Here is a 21,828-nt window from a genome sequence, read left to right on the forward strand (position 1 = left end):
TCAGGTACGCGAGTGAGGTGAGAGGAATGCCAAAGTTTCCCATCAGAAAGTCTGTATGTGCAGGACCCACTTGCTTTTGGATTTCAACTGGCTTTCCGAATCTGGGATGTCCTTTGGGCACATGAGTCTGCTTCTTCTTTACTTTGTCACCTACTTTGAGTGCAGGCGCTCGCATTCCCCTCTTTTTGTCACAGTCTGTCTTGATCTGAGTCTGGCGGTTGGAGACCCACTGGTGTCTGGCAATGGCATAACAGCAAGTTTGGTTCTCATCTTACGACCAAACATCAGTTCAAAAGGTGAAACATTCGTCATTGAATGTGGGGTTGCCCGGTAAGTCTGTAGGAAAGCGGTTATTTTTTCTTTCCATGGTGCAGCTTGTATGATGGCAGCTTGCTCACAGCTCTTCAATAATCTATTAAATCTTTCTACAGCTCCATTAGAGCTCCATGGGTGATACACAGACACCTTGATCTGTCTTATGTTGCGGTCTTTGAAGAATGTGGAAAGGGCAGTGGAAATCAGTTGAGGCCTATTGTCAGTCACTACACATTCACAACGACTGAAGATATTAGCGAGGAATCCAATCATGACCTTGCTGGTAATTTATGCTGTAAAAGCCACTTCAGGCCATTTGGAATAGTAGTCAGTAAGAGCAATGGCAAACCTACAGTTCCATGGGGCTGTCTCGAACGGTCCTACTATGTCCAGACCTATATTGGTCCATGGTGCTGCAGGCAAAGGTACTGGCTGTAGTGGTGCGGCGAAAGTCTTTGCCGTGCGGTCCAGGCTTTGGCATAGCGTTCAGGCTGAGATGTAAGACTGAGCAAAGGCATCCATTCCAGGGAACCAATACAACTCGCGCAGGCGTTGTTTAGTTCATACTATGCCCTGATGGTTCTCATGTGCCAGCACAACTAATGTTTTCCGTAAAGAAATAGGCACAACTAAGCGAGACCCCCCTGTACACTCAGTTCATTTCACATTTTGAAGTATGGTTTCAGTTCAGTACTCACTGATTTTTGAGAAGCAGGCCATCTTTTTTAAATCTGTGCGCGCAGAGCAGAGATCTCTGTGCACGATGCAGAGGCGGATTTGAACTCAGACGGTGCAATGGTAGCTTGTGCTGTGGAAAGCAATGCAACCAACTTGGGCTCAGTCTCTGGTTCGTACGCAGGATCAGTAGGCAATGGTAATCGAGACAAGCAGTCCGCAGTTTGGTTCTGTGTGCCAGCATTGTGCACTACGTCATAGTTGAAGCACAGCAGTCGGGCTGACCATCTTGCGATGCGCATTCCAGCTCTGTCAGCACCTTTAGTAGATAGAAGAGTAGTGAGGGCCTGGTGATTGGTACGTAGAGTGAACCTGTGGCCCCACAGGTACATTCTCCACTTCTCGACCGCCCAAACACAGCCTAAGGCCTCTTTTTCAACTGTTGCATAATTTCTTTCGGCCTGTGTCAATGTTCTTGAAGTGCGACTGTGCGTTTAATGTTGTTAGGGAGTATCTGCCTGAAGATGGCACCTACGCCATAGTCAGAGACGTCTGTAGAAACAATGCTTGGCAGGACAGGGTCATACAAGGCCAATGCTGAGCTGTCCACCAACAGCTGTTTCAACTCCCTGAAACACTTGTCAGCCGCATCAGTCCATTTGAAGTCTGAGTCATTGCGAAGGACGGCACGCAGTGGCTCAACCACAGTTGCATAGTTTGAATATGCAATATGCAAAGGTATGAATTTGTTGTACCATGAAAGCATGCCCAGAAATTAACGCAAGGTGCCTGCATTGTGTGGTGGAGGGGCTTGTGCAATTGCTTTAACATGTTCTGCAGTGCTTAATTTGTAAAGTGGGAGGTTCCGGAACGCAGAGGGGGGGTGGATCCGGCGACTTAGTATGGGGGTTAGAGGTAATGGAACAAAAATAAAATACACTGCTAGGGTTGTGCCGATGGACGATGTTATCGTCCGTTGTGAAGGCTGACTGACATCACGATGGAGCACCACCATCATGATGGCACGCCCCCCCCCCTGCCAGACACGCACTAATCCTTGTCTCTTATATAGTTAACCTAAATACTTTGCAAGGATTGAACTGTAAATTAAATTGAGAATATAACTGACGCATATGCATGCTATTTTTAATATGACAGCCTTTGCCAGAGACGTGAGCTTCCTAGACTATCTCTACATGTGTTGTTTGACTTCTTCTCTAGTACCACAACACACTTAATAACAGTAGAGCGCACCTAGTGGCGTAATCAGGTAGTGGACACAACACCTAACGACTTATTTTACAACACATATTGCAAGTTCAAGATTTTGTAACTTCCGAAGTTCCCGCAGATGGCGGCAATGCAAACATTGTGTATTATACGTCAGAAAATCAAGCCAGGTGTAATATATTTAGATTTATTACCCCATTTGAATTTCTGATTTGCTGTCGTCTTGGTCTCAACCAGCAAAACATTCAGTGACCAAATCAAATCTGGATTGAGTATGAATAAGTTTGTCTGCAAATAACTTTTTGGTCTTTTCCAGACGAAAAAAATGACTTATTTTTAAATATGCTTACTGCTCAAATCGGAGAGGGGCACTTTCCTACTGTTACCTACTGCTCTAAGAGAAAACTGTAGCAGGCACATACAATATTCAGCATGCCATGTCACCAACTCCATATGAATGACTCTAATTACTTTCTGCTCTTCCAAAAAAGTAGAGCAATTAGCATACATCACTTCACCTTACCATAGCGAGGGGGACGGGTTGCTTGGCAGCTACACACATGGGCAACTACAATGCTGTCTATTCAAAACAAAAGAACACGAATAAATAAAAAAAACTCAATGCAAAATGCATTGAAGAAAGTTCTGTTTATTTTGCTAGGAATTCAAAGTTAAGGGGAGAGTCGATCTCAGAAAGCCAGACCTGTATTTCAAAAGCTTGCACTGGGTCTGGGTCGACTTCTCAAAGATCTTTTGGATAACAACGCCTCAGAAACGCTCAAAAGGATTTTGAACCATCGACTCGCTCAGTTTCTTTGAAAAAATAACTATCTGGTTAATGCTATGTCACAGTGTAACCCCTGTCTAAACATGATCTCAGATCTTTAGTCAGTATGATGACATCAAGCTGTCACCCAACTTTCCTATTTAACTTCTGTTCTACAACTTTCCTCTTCTGCCAGTTTCGAGTGCACACAATGTATTTTGCATGACTGGTTGTTGCCTTATTTTGGTAAGCTAAATTGTACGTCAATACAGCCATCCAATCCGTCTGTCTATCTATGTATCTCTCATCTATCAACCTGTCAGTCAATTCCTCCTTGACTTAAACACACTCCCTGAAGAACATATCTTAACAAGCATACACAAAGAAAAGGAAACCCGGATCAAACAGATCCTCCTCCAGGCCCAGTTATCAGAGGGGATCTAGAGCGGGAGTCTGCCTCCGTCTGGAAGCAGTACAAAGCCTCGGTGAAGGTAAAGTCGGGTCAGTGGGATGGGGCTGTAAAGCCCACGCCCACATCTCCACCACTCCACCCATCCTGACAGGCTGTGACCCCGCGGCATGCAGCCGCAGAGATCAAAGATAGTAGATTAGCCCCCCCCGTCCCTCCTAGCAGTCCCAGGGTAGGGGACATGTGCCCAGACGACAAGAGAACTGGAGCCTTGCCACAGTACCACATCGGTAATATCGCTCCCTGCACTATATTTGGTGTCGCTTGGCAGGGGCTGATGGGCTTCGACAGGTCTAAGCCTCGACTGATGAGTGGAGATTATTTTATGATTAGATTTCTCTGAGTTGTAACGCGTTATGCCTCTTCCTGGGCTTACTGTCTTAGGAAGATAATATTTGATGGATTGTGGAGCGTACAGCAATATATGGGCTTTCATATTGGTTGTGTGTACTTTGGTTCACAATTTGGTGGTTTGTGTGTTATTAAATTGGGTTTGTTTGATTCTCTTTTAGCCCTTTGTTAGGTTACAGTTCAGCTTGCTTAAGGCTGCATAAGGCTTTTAGTGTCGATTAGTAAAGTCATCTTTGTTCCTCCCGCCTTTTCAAACTTTTTTGGAAAATGGGACTAGAATAGTCACAAGAATCAAAGAAAATATTATAGTTTGTTTATTCCTTTCAAATGACAGCTGTATAAAGATACAGCTACACATTTGTGAAGAACAATACAATCCCTTTAGCTTGACTGAGCGAGAGAGAGAGAGAGAGAGAGAGAGAGAGAGAGAGAGAGAGAGAGAGAGAGAGAGAGAGAGAGAGAGGAGGAGAAGTTAAAGGGAAAGAGGATTAGATAGGGACATCTCCAGGTGGTAAATAACCCTTTGACACCCGCATCACTATAGGAGTCCATTTGAAAATAGGAAGGTGGGGGGGGGGCAGTTGTTGGCTGTGAAACGTGTTGGAAGTTTTGAGTTGATTTGCTTCAATCTGTTATATGTACAAAGAATAATGAAGTAAGACGTTGCAATTATATTGAAATTACACCATTTATTTATCTTTTGAATTTCATCAGTAAATCTGTCCCAGCTTCTTTCTTTCCTTAGTGTTTTTCTGCATAGCTAAAGTTGGAGACCTCACCTTTAGTCTATTGGACATCAAAACAGGAAATTTGTCTAGTAGGGAAAATGGGAATTATAATGAAATTGGAATTTTAATTATCCCTTTCTCATTAAAAAGTGTGCTTCTGTTTTCATGTGTGAACATTAATGCTCTCTTTGTACATGTACTTTTACCTGTGTGTGTGTGTGTGCTTTTAATGAGACTACAATCGACAGACTTACTACTCCTTAACGGTCTTGTTTAACCTCATGCTTCGACTATCTCTAGTGAAGACACCAACATGCCTTCTAAATACCTTGTTACGGGGAAAAGACATCTGTAAGCCAGCAGTGAATATGGTGCCTCAGTAAGCATATGCAGAGCAGCGAAGAGGCCGGGGGGTGGGGGAGAGGGGGTGTTCTTTGTTTGGTGACGATAAACACTAATGAGTGGCGTGGCAGATTCTGTGGCGGCCATGTTTGTCCATGGTGACAGAAATACACACAGAGGGCTTTTTTTTTATGCACTACAATTCTGCTCTTCATGCCATGAGATAAGGGTGCAAGAAACAAGAAGGGAGAGAGAAGAGATGAGTCACAAGAGGGGGAGTGAGAGAGACATAAAGTGAGAGAGTTGAGGTGGGGAGGGGGAAACAGAGAGAGGCGGTGAGAGAGAAAGAGAGAGAAAATAAGAGCGAGAGAGAGAGAGAGTAAAACAAACTATGCTAGCACACAGACTTGCTTTGTCGCATATTCAAACACTGTCTTCTTAGTGTTTTTTCCCTATTATACCTCCTGAGTTAATTCCTCCAACACAGTAGCCTACTGCCAAAAATAAAGGCTCAATGTTTTCTAAGTCAAAATACCAGGTTAGAAGCGTTGGCACAATTGAGCTTTTCCACAAATGTGTAGCCTGTGATCTTATTTTCAGGCTGACTCATCAGCAAACATGAAAAATATGCAAAAACCTCACAAATGGGCATATGTGGTAAGCCTACAACGGCATTATTTGCAGACAAACGTGTGTAAATACGCTCTACCCCGATTCACTAAAGTCTCTCTTTCTGTGGCTCACTAGTCTCTCTCTCTCTCTCTCTCTCTCTCTCTCTCTCTCTCTCTCTCTCTCTCTCTCTCTCTCTCTTTCTGTCTTTCTCTATCTGCTTCTCTCTCTCGTTCTCTCTGTCTCTCATTTGATTTTGTGATTTAATGGCGGCGCTTGTGATATAACTGAAAGAAAAGCCTTTGACCTCATTCTATCAAAGGGAGTGAGGGGAATTCATTAGCACTCGGATGACCATGAAAGGTGGGTGGAAGAGAAGGGAAATGCCCTTTCAACCCGCCTCTCAGTGTGAGTAGATGTACAGGTAATTACATGTACAACAGCAGGCCGAGAGCGGTTCTGGATGGTTTAATTGCTTCCCTTTCAACAAACTACGGTTTGTCTAGTGGATCGATCGCTTCCAGCTGGTTTCCTGTCATATTTTTCAGAATGAATCAGCCACTTCTATTTTTGATTAAATGGTGGACTTTCCTAAATATTGACAATATAGAAAAGGAAAGGACAATACATCACAATATCAGGGTATTTGGGTGCTGTATTTTCAATATCTACAAATTGAAAGTATAGTGTGGCTAGATGGAATAGCTGTGGCATATTTAGTTATTTGAATCTGTAATTTCAATATGAATCAGAATGTTTTTAATTGATTAAAAATAGATTGAGTGATTATTTAATGTGCTTTAGACCTGAAATTGCTTTGGTATATATTTTGGCCAACTACTTCCGGTGCTTTGCTCGGCTGCGAACAGCGTCCTGGGTTTGTGCCCGTCAAAGTTTTTAACTCTGTAATATGTGTTAATTGGCATGTCCAAGTCTACCGCGTCTATTGTGTCCGTCTAACTATGTCGATCGTCATTTGTGGATTTTTGTTAATTGGAAGATGAGCTACCTGTGGGTTATACTGTCTCTGTGGCTTGTTGCCACGGCCAAGGAGCTTTATTGTACAACGAAGCGTAATCATGGACATGAAGGACCCGATAGAAACTATTACCGTACCTCGACTCAGCTTGCACTACAGTCGGGATGTTTTGATTGCCCTGCGCCATAAACCTCTGCTCCCGAAGAAGATCTTGGATTGTATTCCCCCGGAGCTATGAAGGCCGACTAGGTGTAAACGAGGAAGGAGAGGTGGAGTTTGCAACAGGCTGTGGCATAGATCTACCAGACCGCCGTTACCCTCCATCATTCTCTCCAATCTTCGCTCCTTGAACAATAACATCGACGTAGTCGATTCCGTGAAGCATCGATCCTATATTTTACCAAGAGTTGGCTTCAACACCCAACATGCCAGACTCTCTATGTTTGAGATAAACGGGTTCACCTTGACCCGGCTGGACAGAGATGAGAACTCGGGGAAATGTAAGCGCGGAGGAATCTGTATTTATATCAATGACCTCTGGTGCCGTCAGGTCACCGTTAAAGAGACCAACTTTGAGCTGCTCTGTCTGACTCTAAGACCTTTCTATCTTCCGCGAGAATTCGGATCAGTCCTGTTGTGTGCGGTGTATGTGCCACAGAGTGGCAAGGCTGCGTTAGCTGCCGTTACCATCACGGACTGCCCGCAGAATGCAACAGAAACATCCAGACGCACCTGCAATTGTGCTGGGGGACCTCAATCACTGCAGACTGGACAGTGTACAGTGTACCTGGCTTTTGCCAAGTAATCAAAAATGGAATAAGAAAAAACAATATACTTGATAAAGGCTATGTGAATGTTAATAATGCCTTTGCTTCTAGAATTAGACCACCAATCGCCAACTCTGACCACAATGTGGTGTATTTAATGCCCAGGTACAAATCGAAATTTAAAAGTAGTAAACCGGTGGTGAGGGAAATTAGAGACTGGTCTTTTGAAGCCAAAGAGAAGCTTAAAGCTTGTTTTGATTTGACAGACTGGTCACTGTGCTACAACCCTTGCTCCCTAGATGAAACTGCTATGGACACTAATGACTACATTAATTTCTGTGTTCAATCTGTCATCCCCTCTAAGATAATTAAGATCTATCCAAACAATAAAAGGTTTGTGTCCAAAGACATCAAGAATAAAATCATCTTGAAGAAAAGAGCCTTTAAAAACAAGGATGCTTTAAATTGCAAACATTTAGAGAGGGAGGTTGAAGAACAAGCTTAGAGAAGCCAAGGTAGCACATTGACCCAAATTGGAGGAGACTTTCAGAGAGAAAAACCCTAAAAGACTCGACTAGAAGATAATTTGAAAAAGATGACAGGTTTGTCCTCGTCCAAAAAAACTATTGTGTCACACAATGAATTCATGCTTGCTAATGACTTAAATGATATATTTTGCCGTTTTAAATCTCACTTTGAGAGGTGTACTGATTTGGTTAGGCCAATCACACTCCCTGACGCTGAACTGGTCACCATACCATTGGAAGATGTCAGGAGCACGTTCCTACGCAACAACCCCAGGAAACCCCTAGGTCCTGACCACAGCAGTGCCCTTATCTGAAAATCTTTTGCTTGGGAATTAGCCCCTGTGTGGTAACCAATTTTCCAACTGTCAGTTAACACACACTACATCCCAGGAGCTTGGAAAACAACACACATTATGCCCCTCCCTAAAAAACAATGCCCAAAGGAACACAATGATTATAGTCCAATAGCCCTCACATCAGTCATTATGATATCTCTGGAAAAACAATTGGTCCAGCGGCTTAACAGAGCCCTATTGAAGGACCAAGATCCTTTTCAATTTGCGTATAAGCAAGGGCGCGGCACAGAAGATGCAGTGGCTACTCTGGTTCACCTAGTCTCCAAACATCTGGACACACCTAAAACATATGTTAGGGCTCTTTTTCTTGATTTTTCAGCAGCATTCAATACAATTCAGCCAGAAATACTGCTGGAACAAATGATTCAGCTGCAGATCAACCCCGATCTCATACTCTGGTACTTCTCCTTTCTCACAAATAGGAACCAGCTGGTCAAGGTAAACAATACACTGTCATCTCCCAGGATAACAAACGTAGGGGTGCCTCAGGGGTGCATTAGCTCACCTGTGTTGTTCACACTCTACATGTCAGACTGAACCTCCTCGGTACCAAACCAGTCTCTGTTAAAATACTCAGATGACTCCACCATATCGACTATGTTGAAAAATACTGACGAGTCCACGCTGTATCAGAGAAACGTTGATTGGTTTGTGGGATGGTGTGACAAGAACGCCCCTTATTATTAAATCAGTGAAGACAGAGGAAATTATTTTTTGTAAGCCCCCAACCTGCTCACTCCTCAAAGTGAAAATCCACAATGTTGAATTTAATCAAGTTTCTGCATATAAATACTTAGGTGTCATGGTAGATGAGAACCTATTTTGGACCCCTCACATAGATTTTCTTGGTAAAAGGATACAGCAGCGCATTTATTTTCTCCGTAGGCAAAAATCGTAGCCAAATGATCTTTCTATTTTTTACCTCTGTAATTCAGAGTATTATGCTATACTGAAAAATAAAAGTAAACTGTATAATCAAATTAAAGTTTGCTCTAAAATCATTGGACGTCCCATAGCTCAGGCTTTTCAAGAGGCCAATAACAACAGCATGCTGAAGCTGGCCACAAATATTTCCTCTGACTGTATGCACACATGTCCTGAACAATGAATATCAGCTCCTGCCTTCAAATATGCATTTCAGAGTCCATCAATTCAACCGAAATAGGCTTAAAAACTCCTTTGTATATCAGTCCATTCTATTACTGAACAAACCAAGATGACGTTTCCTGAGTATTTTTGATTCCATAGGCATCAGGCTTCGTATGACCTTGTTAAACTGCCTTACCTGTCATTTGTGGTTTGTGTGCTCTGTTGGCTGTGCCATGTCATGTGTCATGTGTCTGTACTTGTGTATTTCGGTTAAAACCTGTGCTTGCTTAATCTGTCATCTGTGCTGCTTGTGTATCGCTGTGCTGTCATGTCATGTGTCATTTTTACCTGTTTACCTGTATGTCCTAAATGTTTTGAGGGGCCTTCCCACCGACGCAAAATTAATTTTAGTGCCCTACTGACAAATAAAGTAGTATCGTATCGTATATCTCCGTCTATTAAAATGAGACCGTTTTTTATATAGTAAATAACATGCTCAATGCAGTGAATTAAAAGTGGAGAGCATCTCTCTACAAAAGATTAGATGATGCAAGACTAGAAACATCATTCCGCCGACAGTCAGCATGTGGCCTTGGTGTCTTGTTAACTCAATTCACATTAGCGATCATAGTCAAATCCCACTGTCAGCCACAGGCCTACTTTCACTCTCGCTTTCACAAAGAGAAGTACTCATATTGTTCTCTGTAGGCCTTTACCTTGACATGGTTTATTGAAATTAGAGAATAAGCAGAACTTTCTTTTTGGTTACATACTTAAATATGTCTTGAAACTTTTCTATAAAATCTACACAGTGAATTTCACCATTAAGCCCAAGTTTTAATCCAAATGGACATACAGTGAATACAGACACAGGTCATTAAGAAGCAGGTTGGGCCAAGACATCTTGCTCAAGGGTCCAGTATAAGTACATTGGACACATCAGCACCAACCTTTTTATTCATTATTATTATAGTTTATTATCATTAGTATTTAAGTAAGCAACAGACAACTTTCAAAATAAATGTCCCATACTTCCTCCAAAAAAAACATCTTACTGGCTGGCTCAGAGTGACAATTTATCTTTTGAATGCCTCTCTCGATATATTCGCGATATTTGAGTCAGAGGAGAGGACGAAAAATGCACCCTCATCACTTTCTTCCTTCTTTCTTTCTTTCCCCTTGGCTAAGCACCTCCTTTCTGAGCCCATGTCCATTTCTATGTAATTGATATCAGCAGCAGTTTACAGGGCTCCATTCTGGAGAGGCTGCCAATTAGCCTGTCTGTCAGTGGCTGAAGCCTAATGAGAAATTACACCCTTAATTGCTGTAAACGTTCATGCTAATGGCCAGCTACCTGCCAACCTCTGGGGCGCCAGCCACACTGAATACTAAATCACACTCTGGTGCTAAAATGATACACGCAACCCCTTCCGCTACTCTCCTGCACCAGCCCTCCGGTATTTATTTGACCTGTAAAGACGTTCCAGTAAATATTTAGCGTGCTGTCGTTTTCTTTCTTTATCACCCCATCAGCCTGGCCTCGGCCAGCCATGCTGTGTCCAACTGTCGATCCTGGAGTGATGTGTGTGAGTGCAAATGAACAACACCAATAATACAATACAACAAAAGCTAATCACATTAAGTCTAAAGTAGTGTCAACCTTATGGCATACTAGCAATGTGTACAGTTAATGGTTTGAATAACATATCATTTTAATTCCAGATAATCAGATGCTAGATCACATGACCAAGTACTTGTTAATACATCTAATTGGATTAAATTGCTTTCAGATTACATCTTTAAGTTTTGGTTTCAATTGAACACTATACCAGTATTCTTAACTTTTTACCATTTGTAGAGTACTTATGTGTGATTTTATCCTGCCATAAACAGTTGACACTCACATTCAATTAAAGGTAGAACACAGTATAATTAAAATCTGGCAACCAAACTTTGGCAAGCAAAAGCTAGAAGCTAGAAGACACCGTTGGGCCCTAAAACATCAACCAAAAATCCAAGTTAATACTTCTGCCATTTACCTATTGCTCCTCTGTTCCTTGTTGCTGTATCCCTCCTCTCCTCCTTTATGCTCTTTGTCAGGGTGCCACCAACGACTTTATTTAACACTCGATCACATTGACGATGACGGATTAGTTTGGTTAAACTGGTGATCGTTACCACTACTATACACTCCATCGGCCCCAGCTAGGGAGGACCTTAACTCCAAGGAGGAAAGCCATTTCCCTGCACCCTGCAGTGGTAATAAAGTGAGAATAAGTATTCCCGCCCACCAAAATGAACCTAAGCCTGCGGCTGGAGACTTCCCAGACCACAGTAATCATCCCCAGACAGAACTCAAGTCTCATTTCTGAGACCCTGCCTGGCATTTCTGCTTCTTCTTCCTTATCTTCGTCTTGCTCTCCCTTTGTAAAACAACCTCGCTGTGGGCCAAACGCCCACCCACCCACCCTACTGTTCCCCCCCTTCCCCACCCAAAACCCACACGGTCCCCTCATTAAGGGATGGAATATCATCTAGCACCCATCGCCTTGGGGTTCAATCCCAGCAAACCACATGAAAAGCGACTGCATCAAGCAATTCTCTCTCTCTCTCTCTCTCTCTCTCTCGATCTCTCGATCTCTCGATCTCTCTCTCTCTCTCTCTCTCTCTCTCTCTCTCTCTCTCTCTCTCTCTCTCTCTCTCTCTCTCTCTCCCTCTCTCTGTCTCTCCCTTGCACTCTAGTAATGATTTTAAACCCAAGATCTGTTCAGGTGTTCAGGGCATTACACGCTGCAGCGGTCATCCCCCCCCCCCCCCCCCTTAGTTAAGACCCGATGACAAGCCGAGGGCCAAGGGAGAGGGAGATGAACTCAAACTCTGTCTGGCCCCAAGAGATGCTAATCACAGACGTCATGTGTTCGTGGCAGATTGCACCAGATAACACGTGTCAAGCTCTTAAGGCGTCAAGCCGGAGATAGTTCATACAAATTATAGACTGTCAGTCACCTGAATCTGAGGGCTCGGGGCTTGTCTCTCTTGGATAACCCCCCGAGGGAGGCAGAGTGTGCAGTTCTTTATTTATTTTCACTTTTCTAACTTTCGTACTTAAGAATATAAGGCTGTGTCACTTTGGAGAAAGAGGCAGGTACTATATATTAAAGCCTATAATACTTAATACATTACACGCACTACACTGTTCGTCTGATCACGTCAAGTTATGCGGAAGTAGATTATCTTCCTCTGTTATTTTCCATGGGGATTGGATCAAAAAGAAATAGACAACAAATATTTGTTTCTGACAAGTATTTTTTGATGAAGAAGATTAAGCAATTTTAATATAAAAAATTGTGAATATACTCTTCAAGTCCAAGATATGTCCATTCATAAAGACCTTATCAGTGTTTTCTTTAATGAGCACTACATCCTCCATCTTTCTACAGCATAGTAAAGACAGAGTAAATGCATATACATAGCCATCGCTACTTTGCTGCACAGCTGAAGCTGTTATTCTTTGTTGTTTAGAGAGACATATGAAAAGCATCCGACTGCAACAATTCATGTTTCATTGAGTATCCAAGTAGGAATCTTTATAATGTCATTAAACATTGCTGTGCTCAGCTAATTTGATTGAATTTCCTCTCAGTGTTTTATCTCATAGTTGTGCTACTTTATTATATGAAATGTTTGCTTCCTGAGTCTAGAATGGGTTAGTATGTGTATTTACAAAGCTACTCAAATGTCAGCTTAACTTTGCTAATTTGCTTTCTGACTATTTTTTTTCATTCCTGCCTCTCTGGCTCTCATTAATCTCTGTTGAACAAGGAGGAGAGGAGGTGCTCATATGCACAGGCTTTTATTTGGGAGGGACCAGTGCGGTATACACCCCCCCCCAAACACTCACACACACACACACGCACGCACGCACGCACGCACGCACACACACACACACACACACACACACACACACACACACACACACACACACTCCACTGACACAGACACACACACATGTATACACACACTGTAGCAAAGAGAAACCTTGGAGGACAGGTTGTTCCAGCAGGATCCCATGCCATGTTGTATTGGCCGTGACATGGTTTCATCATTCAGCTGGCAACCTCCATCCTGGAGCGATTGATTTTGGAGCAGATGCTCCAGCGCCAGTCTCTGAGGGATGGGGTGTCAGGGAAACCCCAGGGACCACAGAGCCGTCATGGCAGACTGACGCACTGGGAGACCCTGGTACTTCACCTATGGTGAGGGGTCCATTATTAATGGGCGCTGCAGCACAGAACACAAGGACCAAAATAATATGTTCGCCAAGTACAACCCGGAAACTTGAACTTAGGTGGATGTACTTTTTCTTTCTTAGAAGAAGTTAATATTATTACTAGCGTCTTGTCAATTATTATGTTGTTTCTGTTTGTATTTTTACGCGTGTGTGTTTGTGTATCTCTGTGTGTTGTGTGGATTTCCAGGTTAAGTGTATTTTTATGTGTCATTTTGTGTTTATGTGCGTGGTTGTGTATGTGTGTGTTTGTGCATATGCGTACACATACTTTGAATATTTGAATGACGACAAGTAAGAATTCAGAGTCTGATTACCGAAACCTCCAGGAACCTGTGAGAAACGTCCTCGTCAGTTTATGAGATCACCTAGAGAGCAGCGATACAAAATAATCAATACATTCGCGGCTTTATTTCCAAGGTCAGAGATGCTGATTTATTGGCCATGTAGGCAGTGGAGTGATTAATCTTGACAAAGCTCCACAGACTATATTCTTCATCCCCATTATTAAGCTTATTACAGAAATAAATATTCCTGATAAAGTCATGTACGATAAGCTGTGCTTATCGAGTCCAATTAGTGTCAGGGGAAGGATGTGTTGGGGTGTGTAGCAGTCAGGCAACGGTGTGGTTAACATGTCTCTACGTGTTGACTCTGTTCGCCCTGCCTTGTTCCAGGGCTTGTGCATCAGAATGCATGATGGGATTTTTTATGGCCGACGCTCCGCCATTTTCAGATTACTCAAAAGAGAGTTATAGTAGTGTAACATCATAATTGAACATAATTATAACCTGACTTAGGCTAATCAAAACCTTGTTTTGCCATGTCTTGCATAATAAAAGCTGTGATCATTTCAAAGAAAATAAAAATCAATATTAATTCAGCATTAATTGAGTTGATGCTTTTATCCAGAGCGACTTATAGTGAAATGTATATGTTAAATACAATGTATTTTGTCATATGTCATAAAGGAGCAGTAAGGGGTAAGGGCGTCTTACTCTTGTCAAAAGTGGACTGTAGACATTTGGACTCAAACCCAGTATCTTTTGAAATTATCCTATATTCTTGATCATTTCTGCAGGTTTGTTGGTTGTCTTGGTGTCGTTAAAAGACATATGCAAATGACCTATTCCTTCAAAATGACGTATTTCTTACAATATACTGTTCTTTGCAAGGAGACGTATACCTGTTGGCCTAGATGAAGTATGCACTGGCGCATTGCATTGTGAAAACAGGGCACTTTGGGTGCACTGTCAGCATAATTTATCTCAAGTAGCCTTGGTTTCGGGAACGGCAAACACCTTGACGACGAGAGCCAAGGTCGCCTTTCAACAAAGACATCATAAAAACCTCTGTCATTATGCTGTTAAATGGTGCAGAAGATTCGCCTTCGACAGAACTCCCTCCCTTTAATGCCTGGTGGAGTTAATCACTAGAAATCAGGGAGGGTCTCACCAGCTAATCAGGTAGATTGCAGTGTGTATGTGTGTCAATGTGTGCGTGTGTGTGTGTGTGTGTCAGTGTGTATGTGATTGGTTACATGCATGTTTCTTTGTATATCCCTGATGTTTGTGTGTGTGTAATCACATGTATGATGCTCTGTGTGTGTTTTTGTGTTTCTATGTGTATGTGTGTGTATGTGTTGCTATGTTTGTGTGTGTGTGTTTGCATGTTAATGGGTGTGTGTGTGTGTGTGTGTGTGTTTCTGTGTGTTTCTGTGTGAGAGTGTGCATGCATATGTGTGTGCGTGTATATCCGTGTGTGTGAGTATATGTATGAGTGTCTGTGAGTGTGATTAATGAAGGTCACCACTTGTGCCAGTCACTAAGTGATTGATAGCAGAAGAAAGGAGAGTTTTTCAGGGAGTTGGGAGTCCGGGAGTTCAGTAAATGTCTTACTCTGCTTTTCTGAATTTAACACTGTTGTCAGCTGCTGTGTTTATATGGCGGCTCTCGCACCAGGAAGGTGTGGAGCCGACATGTTGCACCTTCAGCTTTGTCCCTCACACCCCTTCCAAAATGGATTAAGAAATATCAGCTATTTCCTTTTACGTTTAAAGGGACATATGTTACCAACAGGTGTGAGTGAGATTAGCTCTTACAAGCCGTTTTGAAAATCTGAGTCTAGCTGCGTCTAGCACCCATTTAGGTGGCCATGCCCACTAGTGATGTCAGAAGACATCGATTTTCAAAACGGCTTGTAAGGGCTAATCACCCTCACACCTGGTGAAATAATATGTCTCCTTTAATATTTTGAATTGACAATAGCGGTCATGGAAATTGGTAAGAGAGAGAGAGAGAGAGAGAGAGAGAGAGAGAGAGAGAGAGAGAGAGAGAGAGAGAGAGAGAGAGAGAGGGAGAGCGGGAGAGAGCCTGAGAGAGAGAAAGACAGAGAGAGATGGATAGAGAGACATGGATATAGGACAGAGTGAGCAGTGACAAGAGAGAGAGAGAGAGAGAGAGAGAGAGAGAGAGAGAGAGAGAGAGAGAGAGCTCAAGACCCAGGGCATTAAAGGCCTATGAAACGGATCTAATCACCTCAGGCCTCCAGAGGTCCGTGTGTTTGATGCCCGTGCACCCAGCGGAGCCTATGCTCACACACACACACACACACACACACACAAACACGAAGACACATCATTTGGGATCAAACACGCAGATTATTTACCCTAAAGCAGGGCTCGTTCCCAAGGCCCCCGGGGGAGTGTCACGGTGTTGGGGCCGGAGTTTCAGAAAAAAAACAAACATCATCTCAATCCAGGCTGGCACTTCAATGTCCCCAAGTAGCCTACCCTGAAAACCCAAACCCGCCACACACGCACACACACACACACACACACACACACACACACACACACACACACACCTCCCCTCCTTTTCTTTCATCCCTAACACCCTCCAGCCTCTCAAATCAAGATTGATGATGTGTGCGCCTGCGGAGTACAATGCTTCTCTTTTCTACCACCAGCCCCCCTTGTCCCGGAGCTTCCTTATAAGCAGCACGCGGACGGCGATATTCAAAGTGACACCTAATTAGCCGCATGCTTGGTGGCAACGGACACAGATGGAGCTGCGCCTTCTCGCTGTCAAACGCCAGAATGAGGAGAGAATCACTTTTTGTTTTGTATTCAGAGAAGAGGGAGAGAGAGAGATGGAAACTGGTTTCTGGTTCGCCCCAAAATGTTGAATTAGTTGAAACGTATTAAGCTGTCAGGGCAGCTGGCGCCGCCAATGTCTTTAAGCATTTGAAGAGTTCCTTCTGCTTAAAGTTGGCTTTGCATAAAGTTGTGAGTTGAAGGAAGGTTGGAACAACAGAAACCTTTGAGATTATCCTCCATCTGCTTTGGATGGCAATGGAAGGCTGGAAAGAAAATACAAATGAAGGAAAGCGGTAAAAAAAAGGAGATGAACAGAAAAATGAATACAATGAAGAAGGAAAGAGGGGAACACAAATAAACAAATTCGACAAAGAAAGAAAGAGAAGAGAAGAAAATGCACATTAATTAAATATGCTCTATGTTTATTTTGTCTTCTGTTTTCTTCAAAAACATCTCCCTAACATGTTAACAAAGTAGCTGATAATGGTTTAGAACCCCCAAAGGGTCATTTTAATTTTCAGAAGAAACTAATCACTCATTTGATTTAAATTGGTGTTTAAATTGATTTAAATCACTGATAAATCCCAAGCTACAGAAAGACACAAATCTATTAACACTGATCCATAGGATTTAGTTAAGACACACAATAGCAATGACAACAACAACAACAACATCAAGAACAAATGTTGCTAAAGCAAAAGTTAAATCAGGAAGACGACATTCCCCTTCTGTTCATCATCAATCTATTTTGGGTTCTAAAATCACACTTTTCATCGCTGGCCCCTCCCCTTCATCTCTCAACCAATCAGGACCTCATGCATTCACAGGAGTATAATTGCGCACCAACTCGCTCAGTATATCAACAGCTGTCGCTTGTCTGTTGTTTTCATTGAGACTCGTCACAGCTCTCCTCCTCCGTCCCCTTCACCTCCGGGATTAACTCCCCCTGTGGGCTGAGAAAGAGATTACGTTTTCCAGAACCGAGGCATTCCATCCACAGTCTCACCACCACCAGGTCTAGACACCATCAGGGGGAATCATATCCTGGCGTACTTCGTAGATTCATTGTCTCCATGAAGAATAATTTGATGACGTGTATAATTGACAAATGTGTTTAAATGACAAATGCGTTGCTATGGCAACGACTCAGATGGCACTGCCAAAGGGTCCACCAAGAGCGGGCTTGTGTGGAGAGACAGGAGGAGCCCATTGGTTTGTGAGTCTATACCAATAAGGTTCCTTTACCTAACTATTCCCTTTAAACACCGTGCCTAAGCTAAATTTGCTTCCAAGATTACCGGTATTCAGTACCCAGCCATGTGGTTGATTCGGATGCAGGACATTGTAAGACCTGCACTATGGTGTGTATGTGTCCTTTGTTTGTTTAAATCACCATGAACCAGTGAACACCCTACCGAGGGCAGTGTTTAGCTGCCATCGCCATGCTGTGAGGTAACAGCATGGATTGCGTTTAATTGCTCTTTGATGCAATGCTGGTGGTTTCCTTTTGTCCACTTTGTTTGTCCACTGTTTTCCTATCATGAAAAAAGAATGCCAATTTGTTAAAAATGTAAGCAAAAAACTAAACTCCACAAAAAGCCTCAGATGGGGCCACCACATATAGCGACCGTCTCAATAACAAAACCATTGAAACAAAACCGGATGAAATAAAGAATGTGGCGGGTGCGTTTCAGAGACCATTACCTCCGTTTCCAATGCCATTAATTAATTGTTGACAGTGTGTCAACCTCGTTATGTCAATTAGGAGCTAAGTCTTTGGGAGCCAATGGTAGGGCGACGGAGGACCAGGTGCATGCTGGGTTGTTTTCTGTCCGCTCACCTGTTCCCCGCTTTGTAGGAGAGGACCGTAATTGAAGGAGGCCATTATTTGTGATTAACACTCTGGTGTATAATTAAACTAATGGAGAATTATGTCCAGATGGGCGTTTGGTCATCTCACCATTACTCATCTCGTAATGAGGGGATTTCCAATGCTAGGCATGAGAAGTTCAACCATCCTTAGGGGGCTCCATGTTGGAAATCAGAGCATTTTAGCCGCTTGGTATCAAAAACGTAACCAGTCACACTCACTCACACGCACTCTTGATGGATAAGCGGCCAAATGCTATTTTTGAGTAAAAGATGTTCCATCTACGCGTTTTCACAGGCATTTTTTGTGAAATGTCCATCCAAGCTGGCAAAAACACATGACTTATCTGAGTCACATTGGCAGACAAGCCTGCCATCGTTTTATGAAATATATGTTCTTCCTGCTCCCTCAACCACTTTTCATCGGCCCTGAAGACTGCTTTCAAAAAGCTTGGTTTACGGCAGTGGTAAATGTCAGCTTTGTGTTGACAGAAGGCCAAAACAGACCAAAAAACGACCTTATAGTGCTGCCTTAACAGCTGCACTATAAGATACGATAAAAGGAGACGAGATAAGAAATCCTAATCCTTGAGACGCAACAACATACAAATCAATGAAGCACCTTTCACCCAAAATGTCTACGCATGACAGGAACACGCCTCAACCGTACTGGACTCTTCTCGGCCAGGTGGAAGAACAAGGCTAGCACGAGTAGAGGAAGGGAATTCATGCATGGCCTTTTATCTTCTTAATCCACACCCCTGTCCTCCAATTCCCCCCCTGCTCCACTTCCCCCCAATCTGTGTAAGAAAAATGTACGTTTGAGCAAAATCGCCTTACATTGGAGCTCCATAACGTCTTTACCTCAGGAGAACCTCCTCACAGTTGACCTCCACCCTGATAACCCCAGGATAACCTCCATACAGTTGACCTCCACCCTGTGAACCCAGGAAAACCTCCACCCTCCTAACCCCAGGAGAACCTCCATACAGTTAACCTCCACCCTGTTAACCCCAGGAGAACCTCCATACAGTTGACCTCCACCCTGTTAACACCAGGAGAACCTCCATACAGTTGACCTCCACCCTGTTAACACCAGGAGAACCTCCACCCTCCTAACCCCAGGAGAACCTCCATACAGTTGACCTCCACCCTGTTAACACCAGGAGAACCTCCATACAGTTGACCTCCACCCTGTTAACACCAGGAGAACCTCCACCCTGCTAACCCCAGGAGAACCTCTACACAGTTGACATCCACCCTGTTAGGAGAACCTCAACCCTTTGAACCCCAGGAAACCTCTGCATGGTTGACCTCCACCCTGCTACCTACAGGAGAACCAGTTAACCTCCACACTGCTAACCAAACTGGGCTCTTACAGCAGTTAGCCAGAAATTACAGATTTTTACCTCGATTGCTTGGTCAAAACGATCAAAGTGTGCTGCCAAGAAAGTGGCCAGCAAGAACAAGGATAAGAGACAAAGAGAGAGTGAGAGAAAGAGAGAGAGGGATATGGAAAGATGGATAAAGATGCAAAGAGGGAGGACGAGAGCGAAAGAGCAATCGGATGGGGGGAAAGCAAATCATAAAAAGTGATAAAAATAAAAGACAGAGAGGGCCTGAATGTAGAGAAAGTGAGACAGAGACAGAGAAAATCAGAGATGGAGAGAGGCAGGGAGGGACGGAGGACACGGAGACGGAGAGGCATCAAAAGAAGGAGAAACAGGGAGAAACAGAGAAAGAGAGAGAGGGAGGGAGAGGAGTAAGTGATGTAAGCTGAAAAGAGATTAGAGAGTGCTGGCCTCGTGGAGAGCAGAGCAGCGGCGCTGTGCTTCTAATCCTTAATGTCACAGATACATGGGGTGCCGGGCCCTCTCTGTCTCCCTCCGTCTCTCTCTCTCTCTCTCTCTCTCTCTCTCTCTCTCTGTCTCCCTCCCTCTCTCTCTCTCTCTCTCTCTCTCTCTCTCTCTCTCTGTCTCCCTCCCTCTCTCTCTCTCTCTCTCTGTCTCCCTCCATCTCTCTCTCTCTCTCTCTCTCTCTCTGTCTCCCTCCGTCTCTCTCTCTCTCTCTCTCTCTCTCTCTCTCTCTCTGTCTCCCTCCGTCTCTCTCTCTCTCTCTCTCTGTCTCCCTCCATCTCTCTCTCTCTCTCTCTCTCTGTCTCCCTCCGTCTCTCTCTCTCTCTCTCTCTCTCTCTCTCTCTCTCTGTCTCCCTCCGTCTCTCTCTCTCTCTCTCTCTGTCTCCCTCCATCTCTCTCTCTCTCTCTCTCTCTGTCTCCCTCCGTCTCTCTCTCTCTCTCTCCCTCTCCACTGATGGCAGCCTTCTGATCAGCCAGACACCTTGTGCTTCCGTTTTTCATCCCTTCCACATTCTCTTCTTACAGACGCCGTCAAATCAAGAAACCCCTCCACTCCTACCCCCCTCCCCCACTAACCGCCGCACCCCCTCCTCTCCTTTGGATTGGGAAGAAAGACGGCAGCGTTGGACGTCTCCGAGATGAAGAGGCGTTGGAACGCTGGAAGGTGGTGGTGGTGGGGGGGGCTGTTGAAAGAAAGAGGCTGCATGAAGCCGTGATGGCTCAGCGTATAAGCAGCGCAAGGATGAAAGCAGAAAGCCGGCGAAGACACAGCAGAAGACGAGAAGCAGCTTTCTGTGGATAGTTTGTGTGTGTGTTTGTGTGTGTATGTGTGCTTGTGTGTGTGTGTGTGTGTGTGTGTAGATGTGTGTGCGCACAAGCCATCGTGTGTGTGCACAACAGGGTCTTCATGCGACAAGGCGACTCAAACACTTTTTGTGTCACTTTATTTTTTTACACTTATTAAAAAAAAGTTCCACTTGAGCATTAAGCAACAAATGTTGTACAATACTTGGCAGCGAAAGCAATTTTTATAAATACCCATATCCATTAACATGGGTGTCGTAGCTTATGCAAACTATATAAATGCCATTCTTTTTGTTTTCTTGTCACAATCCCTCAATCACGTTGATGGTAAACACGGCTGTAAACGGGTAAAGCACTAATTGTGTTGAAAGCTTTCTGTCATTACCATAATTATTATTATTATGATTTTATCCAACTTTGGTCGGATTCCTGAACCACGGTGATCAAGGGTCTTTGTGTGCTGTGATCCACAGAGGTTCACCGCTAATAAAACACGCTTCCTTTGTTTGCTGCATCCAAATGCCATGCCCCATACTCTGACACAGGAGTGGGAATTACTGTCAAAGCAATTAGCCAATCAGACAGGAGTTCAGTCTGTCAAGTGGTCAATAGGGGAATTTGGATGTCGCAGGGTCACGTCCCAGCTAATGCCATTAGGAAAAACTGACAATGGTGTTTTTAGCCACAGGATTTGACGCTAAAGCCAGTTAG

This window comes from Pollachius pollachius (genome assembly GCF_949987615.1).
Source record: "Pollachius pollachius genome assembly, chromosome: 3".
Classification (NCBI taxonomy): domain Eukaryota; kingdom Metazoa; phylum Chordata; class Actinopteri; order Gadiformes; family Gadidae; genus Pollachius; species Pollachius pollachius.